Source organism: Pan paniscus, chromosome 13 (assembly GCF_029289425.2).
Source record: "Pan paniscus chromosome 13, NHGRI_mPanPan1-v2.0_pri, whole genome shotgun sequence".
NCBI lineage: Eukaryota > Metazoa > Chordata > Mammalia > Primates > Hominidae > Pan > Pan paniscus.
In genome coordinates this window covers 61,678,488-61,691,127 of record NC_073262.2, presented here as the reverse complement: position 1 = coordinate 61,691,127, position 12,640 = coordinate 61,678,488, and the positions used below count along the sequence as shown (strand labels likewise).

At 43.8% G+C, this 12,640-nt stretch overlaps 1 protein-coding gene across 7 annotated transcripts in view; it reads right to left on the bottom strand.

Annotated features, from left to right (window-relative positions):
- TANC1 (tetratricopeptide repeat, ankyrin repeat and coiled-coil containing 1) overlaps nucleotides 1-12,640 on the bottom strand; it is a 263,697-nt gene that overhangs the window by 229,959 nt on the left and 21,098 nt on the right. For 6 of the 7 annotated variants that reach the window (XM_055108612.2, XM_055108615.2, XM_055108616.2 and 3 more), the window contains exon 2: nucleotides 1,069-1,178. The exons of the other annotated variant lie outside the window; for it this stretch is intronic. The gene's annotated coding sequence lies outside the window, so the exon portion shown is untranslated. The remainder of the gene's footprint in view (nucleotides 1-1,068; nucleotides 1,179-12,640) is intronic. 7 annotated transcript variants of the gene reach the window in all.

Below are 12,640 nucleotides of genomic sequence, written 5' to 3'. Positions count from 1 at the left end.
CATTCAGGAGGAAGATGAGAAGAGGCACCCAGGCTGAACTCATGTCCACACTGTCCATACCGCCAGCCCCTCCGGCCGCAGGTCCCAGTCTGGGAAGAATCCTCTGCTGACAAGACTTTCTTTGGATCACACTGGCACACCCCACGCTGGGCTCTCCCACTTCTCCGTAACCTCCAGCCCCTTTCTGAGAACAAGTTGGTGTCACTTGGACTTTTTGCCAGTTCCATGACAGCACATGCCCAGTCTGGACACTGGAGGATGATCCTGTCCATCCGACTTCTCATTCCTTTGGTCTAGCTGCTCCTCTATCCCCAACCCTCCTCTTTTCACCCAGCATTTCCCTATCCCAGGTCCTCCCTCCATCAACAACCCCCTCTCCCTTCCCCCACAGCCTCTGGAACCTTCTGTCCACTGTTCAATTCCCTAACAATTACAAGCAAGGGCTTTGGAGTGTGAGGATCTGGTTGAGCCCAGCCCCTACCATTTCTGGATGTATGACCTTGGGCAAGTTGCCTAATCTGGTTAAACCTGAGATTCCTCATCTGTACAGCAGAGTTTACCTCATCTCTGAAAGTGAGGATTAAATGAAAATACACATAAAGCACTTAACAAAATCCCCAGCACACATTCAAATATTTAATAAGTGACAATTTTGAACCAGGAAAGGGTTTCATAAATGGTAGTGATTATTACTCCCTCCCTCCACCACGTTTTTATTTTTCATTGTGATAAAATAGACATAAAATTTACCGTTTTAACCATTTTTAAGTATATAGTTCAGTAGCACTAAGCACGTCCTTCTGCAACCATCAGCACCATCCACCTATACAAGTTTTTTGTCTTCCCCAACTGAAACTCTGTACTCATTAAACACTAACTCCCCTATCTCTGCTTTTGACAGGGCTTCTCTCCCCTGGAGGCGCTGGCTCACCAGTGGCTCTGGGCAGGTGGAAAGACTGGACGTTCTACAGACCATCTCTCTTCTAACCTCATGTAAAGATTCATCCCTCTTTGAGTCACTACTCACAGTCATACCACACTCTACCCCAATCCTCAGCCATCACCTACCTGTTTTTGATAACTTCACATGCACCAGGAAAAGGGGGCAGGGGGCCTTAGTTCACAATTTTCTCTTCCACTCTTTCTCCTGAGAGACGTTCCTGCCCAGTAGTCAGCTCCTAAAGGAACAAGAGCAGAGGAGACAACATGGGTTAGAAGCTCCGCTCCACCATTTATTAACTCCATGACCCTGAGCAATTACTTCACCTCTCTGGGCCTCAGCTGCCTCACCTGTAAATGGCAATAAATAAGAGTACCTATTTGTGGGGCTGGGTTGAATGAATAGTCCAAAGCACTTAGGGCAGTGTCCAGCGCAGGGTCAGTGATGGCAGATGTTCTCATTACGCCTACACTTAAGCTCTGATCCCTGGCTCTTGACTCTGGCCAGCCATTTCCAGGGTCACACCTCAGTCAGAAGCCGTATTTCCATACTCTTGCTTCATGACCACAGCCTCCTATCCTTCCGGCTCGCACACCCCCTCCCTCCTGAGGTCCTTGCTCTCGGATGTCCCTTGAGTATGTCCCCTTCTTCATTCCCACAGTCTGGACTCCACCACCAATCACCCCCTTGCCAGCACCCTCAATTTTCTGCAACCCTCCTCTTTAGCCAAACCCAAGGGAACTAATAACACAACTCAGCTTGTCCTCACCTACACCCTGGGCCCGAAAGACCACAGAAATCGCATCACTGTGCAGAAAGACGCCACTGCACTTGAATTCTCTGATCCAAAAGACCCTGAATATTCTAAAAGGCCCTCCTCCCACTCCCTGCAACCACTGTTTCAAACTTTTGTCATTCTCCTCCATCCTACTCTAGCAAATGCCCTTTCTTCCCATTTTACTCAGGTAACAGAAGCCGGCAGGCTTGACGTGCTAACACCCCAGCTTCCCGCCCCGGTGCCTCGCCTACCCACTTACCCACATGCACCTGCCTCGGCTTTTCCTCTTCACTCCTGTTCCAAGCCAACCTTCTTCACAGCTCCCTGCCGCACCCCACGCTCCATCCACTTACCCACACACACCAGCCGGTTCACCTTTCATCCTTGGCTAGGGTGGTCCCCCCTACCCCAACCCAACTCCCACCTCACCTGGCTACTCCCTTGAGACGCAGCTCAAGAATCACCTCCTGCTGGGCATGGAGGCCCATGCCTGTAATCCTAGTGATTTCGGAGGCTGAGGGAGGATCGCTTGAGCCCAGGAGTTAGAGACCAGCCTGGGCAACACAGTGAGATTCCATCTCAAGAAAGGAAAATTACCTCCTCCTTGAACCCCCTGCCCCAGCTTCTCTAATACTCCACTCATACCTATGTAAACTTTACTTCGCTATTTTTTGATTGTCTGTCTCCCTGAGAACAGAGGCTATATTGTCCATTGCGAATCAAAGTGCCAGTAAGTGTTGAATAAATAAAAGGATGAGTACAGTGGACCCACTTTCTGTTCTGAAATGTTTCACCAATTAAGACTCATCATCAGCCACTTACATATGATGTCGGACATTTTCTCCCTCGATCTAGACCGAGAAGCATCCCCTTTCCTTGCCCTTCCAGAACAAATATCCCTTTGATGAAAGAAAAAAACCAGAAACAAAACCACTACTTCCTCCTCAACAAAAACAGAACGCCCAAAATAGCAAGGCAGTTTATGAAAAACATCCAGCTGACACTGGCTTAGGTAGGGATCAATGCAGTTGTCCCAGCTGAAGAGGAGAAAGGGAAGTTTACCTTGGATGGCTATTTGAGGGAGGCAATAATATTCACATGCTAACCAAGAAAGTTGATCAAAATAATAAACCTCCCTTGCTATTTATAAAGCAAGGGAGGAAAAGGAAATGGGTAACTCCATGGAAATTTCCTTCCTTTGTCTAGTTTTGCTTCTGGTATATGGCTACCACACTAATTTCTCGATACCAATTTAGGACTATTTAATTTATAGGAAGTCATTTTTAAGGGCCCCAGGGAGCTGCAGATGGTACCTCGGGGGCCCATCTGTTTAAGGATGAAAGCTTAGTGCACACCATTACATCACTCTGACCTCCTCGGAAACTTCCTATCTGACAAAATCTAGATGTTTGCTCTGTCAACAAGATATTTGTGCTTGTCCCCAGCCTCAGGCTTTGGTTCCTGATTAGTTTTAAAATCATTATGCACCCCAACTGAATAGGGCTACTGTTAGCAGCTGTAAGGTCTTCTTCTGGGCAAATCCCCAAGTCTGTGGCCTTCAGGGAGTGATTTCTGTCCTTTCTGCATAATTGCACTCTCCTGATTGATGATTGTGAGCTGATCAGTGTTCCTACCCCTTCCTGAGCTAAACCCTCTCTTCCCGCTCTATTTATTTTCCCAAGAGATCAGAGGGGAGGGGGGAATGGCATGGTGAGGCAGGCCTTTGGCTCTCCCCAAATAAATGCTCAGGCAGTCTACATTATTACAACTTTAGTAGCTCAGTTCTGTCCCAGAGCAGACTCACCATCCCTTCTCGCCATCCTTAAAGCCGCCCTTGTGCCAGGAAACAGCTGCTATTTTCTGGATCTTCACAGATCCCATGATGCCCCAGCACCCACAAGTACAGATCCACGTCAGTCCAGTGGGTCACCCAATCACACACATCTGTGCTCACCTCGGAGCATGCCTACATCACCTACATCCTCTCCAATTTCCCACACGCCTCGAGGCTCAACAGGGCACAATCACATAGCGTCAACTGTGCTGTGGCTGGTAGGTGCTGCACAACAACCTTGGCAGAGAATGTAGAAATTACATTTTAAACAAATTTTTGTTGGGGGTAGGGGCTGGGGATCACATGTACTGATGTTTGCAATTTACTTTGAAATACTTTTTGAAATAAGATGGTGTGATGGGTAGATATGTAATAAAGCCCAGATTGCATGATCTTAATTATAGAATCTAGGTGGGGGGTATGTCAGTATTCACTGTACATTTCTTTTAACTTTTTTCTTTTTTTTTTTTTTGAGACAGGGTCTCACTCTGTCCCCCAGGCTGGAGTGCAGTGGCACAATCACGACTCACTGGAACCTCGATGTGCCCACCTCAGCCTCCCAAGTAGCTGGAACTACAGGCGCACACCACCACACCCAGCTAAGTTTTAAATTTTATTTTTCGTAGAGATGGGGTCTCGCTACATTGCACAGGTTGGTCTCAAACTCCTGGCCTCAAGCAATTCTCCCAAAGTGAAACTTTTCTTCATGTTTGAACATGGTTTACTGCTGGTTGTGTTAAACTTTGATTACTTGGTCAAGGTAGTGCTGGCAGGTTTCTCCACTGTAAATTTACTTTTTCCCCACCTTTCCATACTCTGTCTCTTAGAAGTGAGTCACTAAATTCAGTCCACACTCAAGGTGTAGGGAGGACTAAGGCCTAGCTAGTGAAGGGGGAGGTATCTGCAAACATTACTCGAAATTCTTCTATAAGGAAGATGTCTCTTCTCCCAGTATACAGTTATGTGCAGGTATATTTATTTTATATCTTGGACTACAATGCAGTACATCATATTATTTATTTTGTTGCTCAAATTATTCCAGCTTTGGCTATTAGGAGCTCTTTGAGGTTGGCTGGTATGGCCTTCAGACATGCCCATGTCCTTTGTTCGTGAGCACTTCCTTATTTTCTGACAATGCAAGATGTCCCAGACCTATAATTATCCATTTCTTCAAGGAGTCCTGGTTACTGTGATTAGAGAATGGAATTTAGGAACCAAGATACTGGGGTGTTATTGCTTCTAAGCTCTTTCAGTGAACAGATCTAGGAAATACATGTGTGTCCTAATCCATGAATACACACTAAAATATAATTATTTCTGTATCTATGTCAAGCTAAACCTAAGTTCACATTGAGGTTTCTGACTTTAATACAGTCCCACAAAGTTCGTTCTAGCTTTCCTTCCTTGCATACCTTTGACTTTCCTCTCCAGCTGTGGGAAATTTGGCTCTCTCCATCCACCACCCCTTCACTATTTGTTTAACCCTTGTACATATATAAAACAATGTTGGAACTGTCAACCTGTGTCCCATGAGAAACTTTACCCACTAGAGTACAGCGTTTATGCAGTTCTTTTTGTAGTTTTTATAGATTATAGTCAAAACACCATTTTCCAAAGCTACCCAGGTCCATGTCTTTCTGTCCCCACTCTCTTCAGTGACCATGTCATGCAACTGTAAAGCAGGTGGATTCTTTTCCCACAGTCTGTAAAGCAGGTAGATTTTTTTTTTTTTTTGCCACAGTCTGCATCTCAGTGCCCCACTCCCAACACCCCACACATGGAGAGGTATGAACAGCTGCTGGTTGACGTTTTATAAATTTGCATACATTAAAGTTCTTTCATGCCTATTTTATCTAAATAATTAAAGTCTATTTACTTAAGTAGCTGACATCCCTTCCTATTGGTATACACATTGTTTTATCCTTAGTACTACAATACTTATGTCTACGTGTATCCCTGACACCTAGCTCAGTTCTGGACCACGAAGTAAATTACTCAGATACTAATAAGATGAACATATTCCACAAATTTATTGAAAGAAACTACTATGTTTAGTAATTCAACACAGTTAATTGCTGGAAGTCATTCAATAAAACTAGAACAATGTTCACTGCAGTGTTATTTAAAATTCAGTAATAAGTAAATAGTTGAAAAAATTATGTTACACCTACAGGCTGGAAAATGAATTACATGCAATCACTAGAAATCATTTCTAGAAGAATGCATATTGATATAATACACACTGTGTGTGTACAAAAATATCAAGTTATACAGCAAAAAGTATGGCATTTATTTAACATATGTCTGTGAAAAGAAAAACACTTAAGGAAGGCATATACCAAGTTTTGTTTTTGTTTTGAGACAGGCTGTCACTGTCACCCAGGCTGGAGTACAGTGGTGAGATCTCGGCTCACTGCAGCCTCAACCTCCTAGGCTCAAGTGATCCTTCCACCTCAGCCTCACGAGTGGCTGGTACTACAGGCACATGCCACCACACCCAGCTATCAAATAATTTTAGTATTTTTTGCAGACTTGGGGGGTCTTACTATGTTGCCCAGGCTGGTCTCGAACTCCTGGGCTCAAACAGTCCTCCCACCTTGGCCTCCCAAAGTGCTGGGATTTTAGGTGTGGGTCACCATGTCCAGCCATCAAGTTATTTTTAAATTACTTTTTTCATTTCTTTCTAAAAGTAACAGACAGAAGACTGCTGCGTGGAAAACCTTACAGAGAATTCTTCCAAGACAGAGTGTTGGATCTGACAAAGAAGAAACAGAATCAGTTGCTGTGGACCAGGCAGAGTGCACCCACGGCTGAGCCAGGCCAGAGATGCACAGGGCACGGCAGGCTGGCTGGTGGATGCCCTCGGGTCGGCTGTAATCCGAGATGAGCATCAAAAAGGCCAAGGCAGTAGGTAAGGCAGTGGGTGTCAGTGCTAATATGTTTAATACAGACAGAAGGGTGGAATTGAGAGCTGTCTGGGGAAGCATCCTGAGAAACGTAGGGTTTAAAGAACAGGAAAGATTTAAATAGAGGCAGGGAGGAGGAAGGGAGGCAAAATGAATGGGGACAGGTATAAGACTGCCCCTCTGTCTGGAAGGTTTCTCATTATCCCACTCTGTAAAAACCCAGGGGAGATCTTAAGCAATGACAGCCATGGGGAGCCTCAGTTTGAAGTTTCCAAGAGTCCCACCCTCGGGTAATGTGCTACAGGGAGGGAAAGGATTGCGTAATGGGATCTGGTTAGCCTCTAGCACCAGATAACCGCAAGTGGCTGATAACAGGAGCCTAGCTCAGGGTTTTCAAAGATTAACGTTTTCACATTGGAATTTACACTCCACTGGTATAAAAAGTGCCTTTTACCAGAGAATAACACAAACACATGGTAACCATCCATTACACAGAAAGTTCAATGGCAATATAATAACCAACTCTCAGTTTCTAGCAATTTTCAATACACAAAACTGAGCGCCCCCTCAGCCAGCCACCTTCAAGACTAGATCACATATGTAAATACAGAAAGAGCTACAGGACAACCTTATGCAAACACAGGGACTCCCCAGCTCACTGTAACAGGTGGGGGAGAATTAGTATTTGCTGAACACTTAACTAGACAAGGCATAGGTATCTTACACCCATTATCTCCTTTAATCCTCAAAACAAACAAGGCAAAGATCAGCCCCATAAATGGCTAGTTTGGAAATGGCAAAAATTTAAATTTATACTCAGCTCTGTCCAGCTCAAAGCCTTCCATGTTTCCACTTTGGAGTGATGTTTCAACAAACTCAAAACAGGCTTAAATACACCTTTAGTATCACTGGTTTAAAAAGAAGAAATCAGATCAGTTCTTTCTCCAAACAGTAGTTATTTTGTGAGATAATTCATACATGATGTCAAGATTGCAACTTTAAAACCTAAAGCATATTCTCAAATCTGAATGCAGTAAAGTTAACCATTTATGACTTGGCAAAATAGTATTACAATAACCACAAATAAATCAACTTGATTACAAAGTTTTAAAAAGTTACAAATCAAAAATAACCTTTTGCAACATGAAGATCTCAAATTGAGACACGAACATCTAGATTTGATTCTTTTCATTCTCAATGACAACTAATCTACTTTGTACTCTTAAAATATATCACCCTAGGCAGGTGTGGTGGCTTACATCTGTAATCCCAGCACTTGGGGAAGCCAAGGGAGAAGGATGGCTTGAGCCTAAGCACTGTAGACCAGCCTAGGCAAGTAGACATCCCATATCTACAAAAAATAAATAAAAGATTAGCAGGGTTTGGTAGCACTCGCCTGTAGTCCTAGCTACTCAGGAGGCTGAAGCTGGAAAATTGCTTGAGCCCAGGAGTTGGAGGCTGCAGTGAGCTATGCACCACTGCACTACAGCCTGGGCAACAGTGCAAGACCTTGTCTCTAAAAAATATAAAGAAAAAATAGTAAAATAAAATAGATCACTCTATTCCTATATATCCCTTCTCTGCTCCTACGTACCACCTCTCACCCCCAAAAGAGATTCTTGCTTCTATGGTTAATTGCAAAACAATTCTATCATTCAGAAACCACGAAATAAAAAAGATTAGGATCCGTTGATAGTTATAATCTCCATTACCCTGAGATAGAAATCCCCCCCTGGAAAGTGAAAATCAGATATGTGTAGTGCACTAGAGATACTAGGGCACTAGTGCATGGTCCAAACAATGAGAAAGGTTTTTCATATTAAAATGATTTAAATTTTTAAGTACTCTTTAAATGACCAGAGTGATAGTGTCAAATGAACACTGTAGGTATTGGCCAAACCTCAGAACATACATTCATACAGAAGGCATTCAAATGCTATTTGTTATGGAATAAAGGCAATTCAGGACAAAAGGTAATGTCTTCTCTTCAGACAAACCAGGAGATGACTTTAGAAATTAACTTTTTAAAAATTTAACAAGAAAATTTAAGGGTTGAAAGTTCGAGGAAGAGAAAGTTCAGGGGAGAGAATTCAGGACAAAAGGTAATGTCTTCTCTTGAGACAAACCACAAGATGGCTTTAGAAATTAACTTTTAAAATTTTTAACAAAAAAATTTAAGAGTTGAAAGTTCAAGGGAGAGAAAGCCGACCCCCATGTTTTATTTCTTAAGAACAGAGGATTTCCCATTCCCACTGCTTCACTTGACTAGCCTTAAAAAAAATAAAAAATAAACGCGGGCACGGTGTTTCACGCCAGATCACTTGAGCACACAAGTTCAAAACCAGCCTGGGCAACATGGTGAAACCCTGTCTCTACAAAAAATACAAAAATTAGCCAGGTGTGGTGGCATGCATCTATAATCTCAGCAACTCAGGAGGCTGAGGTGGAAGGATCGCTTGAGCCTAGGAGGCTCAAGTAAGCCGATCGCGCCATTGCACTCCTGCCTGACAGAACGAGATCCTACCTCCAAAACAAACAAAACAGAACAAAAAACAAAACAAAACACTGCCAAGTGCTTTGCTGGGGTTAGGAGAACTGAACCGAAGTTTGAGTTCACCCACTTCCACATAGCTGCTGTGTGACCGTTTAATCTGACTCCTTTCCTTGGCTGAAAACTGCTCATATTTACCTACACCTTAAAACGCTGTTATAAAGCCCAGAAGGAACATCTATTCCTTCAGACATACTTGCTAAATATTTTCTCTCTGCCCTGATTCTAATGACAAAGAGGTCATACCAGCCCCAAGAGTCTAGGAAGAGATGAGCATGAAGGCAGTAAACTAACGCGGCTGTGATGGAGAACACATGAGTAAAGGTGCAAGTGAAGCACAGTGAAGTAATCACAATGTTCCACAAAACAGCAGCTATTTAAAAAGCTAAGGAGGAGAACCACACAACACCTGGGGAAATGCATGAAATATATTACACAGTCCGGGAGCGGTGGCTCATGCCTGTAATCCCAGCACTTTGGGAAGCCGAGGCGGGCGGATCACGAGGTCAGGAGATCAAGACCATCCTGGCTAACACGGTGAAACCCTGTCTCTACTAAAAATACAAAAAAAAAAAAAAAAAAAAAAAAAAAATTAGCTGGGCATGGTGGTGGGTGCCTGTAGTCCCAGCTACTCAGGAGGCTGAGGCAGGAGAATGGCATGAACCCTGGAGGCAGAACTTGTAGTGAGCCAAGATCGCGCCACTACACTCCAGCCTGGGCGACAGGGCGAGACTCCGTCTCCAAAAAAAAAAAAAAAAAAGAAAAAAGAAATATATTACACAGAAAAGCCTATAAGTACATGTATACCTTAGCTACAGCTATACATTTTTAAGGCATAGGCAAAGAACAGAAGGGAAGGAAGGAAGAGAATAAAATCATGGCTGCTGCACTTAAACACTTTCTTTTTTTTTTTTTTTTTTGAGACAGGGTATCAGTCTGTTGCCCAGGATGGAGTGCAGTGGTGTGATCACAGCTCACTGCAGCCTCTACCTCCCTGGGCTCAAGCGATCCACCCACCTCAGCCTCCGGAGTAGATGAGATTGCAGGTGCACGCCACTATGCCCATCTAATTTTTGTATTTTTTCTAGAGATGAGGTCTCACCTGTGTTGCCCAGGCTGGTCTCAAACTCCTGGGTTCAAGCGATCTGCCTGTCTCAGCCTCCCAAAGTGCTGGGATTACAGACATGAGCCACCACACCCAGCCTAAACGTGTATTACTCTTTTCTCTCGCTTTCCAAACTTTACATAACATCACTTAACATTTATAATTCTTAAAATATTTTAATTGATGTGAGAGCACAGATGGAAGAGTGATTAATTTTGACTGAAATAATGTATGCGAATGGTGAAAACTCTAAAAACCCCCATGAATGAATGCTGTTATTGTCAGAGCATGAAATAATCTAGCATTATGCATAATACTATGACACTGTAGTAGCACAGGTTATTTTTATGTTCTGCCACTTGGTTTCCAGCTCACCTGAAAATGTATAGTGTTAGTCATTTCTTTACAATATTTTCTTTCTTTCTTTCTTTTTTGAGACAGAGTCTCACTCTCTCGCCCAGGCTGGAGTGCAGTGGTGCGATATCAGCTCACTGCAAGCTCCGTCTCCCAGGTTCACGCCATTCTCCCGCCTCAGCCTCCCGGGACTACAGGTGCCCGCCACCACGCCTGGCTAATTTTTTTGTATTTTTAGTAGAGATGGGGTTTCATCATGTTAGCCAGGATGGTCTCGATCTCCTGACCTCGTGATCCACCCACCTCGGCCTCCCAAAGTGCTGGGATTACAGACGTGAGCCACCCTCCCCAGCCTCTTATATATACTTCTAAAGATACTCTATGCATATATATTTTTTGTTAAATAATATTCTTGGAAAATTTTCCTTAAGAGCACACATAAACCTACCTCATTCTTTTAACATCTGCATTCCACTCTATCGTATGGATGTACCACAATTTACTTAATCAGACCGTGCACTGTAAAAATGCATGAGTATGTTATTAACACTATTTATATATTATTTTTCCTTGTACTTTTATTTTCTTTCCTAGCAAATTCTACATCTTCCTATCAAAACAGGAAATTTACATGTAAGTATTATTAATCAGTAACAGTGTATTTTAATCCCTAAACTACCTCTGATCTCTAGCCCTGCTGTTTTTTCTACTTTTTTTTTTTTTTTTGACACAGGATCTGGCTCTGTCACCCAGGTTGGAGTGCAGTGGCGCAATCTCAGCTCACCACAACCTCCACCTCCCTGGCTCAAGCAATCCTCCCAGGCTCAAGCAATCCTCCCACCTCAGCCTCCTCACTAGCTGGGACTAGAGCCGCCCGCCACCATGCCCATATACTTTCTGTATTTTTTGTAGAGACGAGGGTTTGCCATGTTGCCCAGGCTGTTCTCAAACTCCTGAGCTCAAGCAATCCGCCCACCCTGGCCTCCCAAAGAGCTGGGATTACAGGTGTGAGCCACAGCACTCAGCCCATAACCCTGAATTCTTCAGCAAGGTACACAAGGCCCACCAGCAAGTTCACACTCACCAGGCTCTCTAGGCTCATTTCCTAGGAATTCCTACTTCACACTATTCCATCCAGCCAACCCCCAACTGCATGTAGTGCCCCTAAATACTCCATCCATTGCTCATGCTGTTGCTTTGGCTACAACCCATCCCACCTTGCTTGCTTAAGTGAATTCTTACTCAATCCCTCAAGACAGGGCTTAGGCATAACCTCCTCCCAGAAGGCTCTCCCAACCCTCCAGGCAGAGGAAATGCTCCTGTGCTCTGCTCCAGCCTCAACCTGGGTCTTGGCACTTAACCTCCTCAGGATGAATTCATGTGTCAGCCTAGCCCATTAGATTTTAAGTTCCTCCAGGATAGAAACCACATCTTATTCATCAAACTGCCTACAGTTTGATACAATTTAGTTCCTGCTGAATCAAACAAGAAGGGAACTTCTGAACATCTATTATGTGCTAGGAGCTACTCTAAAAGTACTGTACAAACATTATTTCTCACCTTGTAAAATGATCCCCATTTTGGCCGGGTGCTGTGGCTCATGCCTGTAATCCCAGCACTTTGGGAGGCCGAGGCGGGCAGATCACGAGGTCAGGAGTTCAAGACCAGCCTGGCCAACATAGTGAAACCCCATCTCTACTAAAAATACAAAAAGTTAGCCAGGCATGGTGGCAGGGGCCTGTAACCCCAGCTACTCAGGAGGCTGAGGCAGGAGAATCGCTTGAACCCGGGAGGTGGAGGCTGCAGTGAACCGAGATTGTATCACTGCACACCAGCCACTGTGACAATGCGAGAATCCGTCTCCAAAAAAAAAAAAAAATCCCCATTTTACAGATGAAGAAACTAAGGCCGTGAAGAAATTTATCCAAGGGCATTAGAGGAGGGCTGGAATTTGAAACCAAGTCTACTTTACTCCAGAATCACTGATCTTTCCATTACGCTGTTCTGATGCATGTTTTGATGCTGAAAGCTAAGTCAAACATGCAGTCCCAAGGGACTTGACATCTTCATAATTATTATGGATACTCTAAGGGCACGATAGTCTCCCAAAAAGTCAGTCGAAAGCAATCTAAAATGTAGAACCAAACTGGCCGAAAACAAAAAAGATTCTTT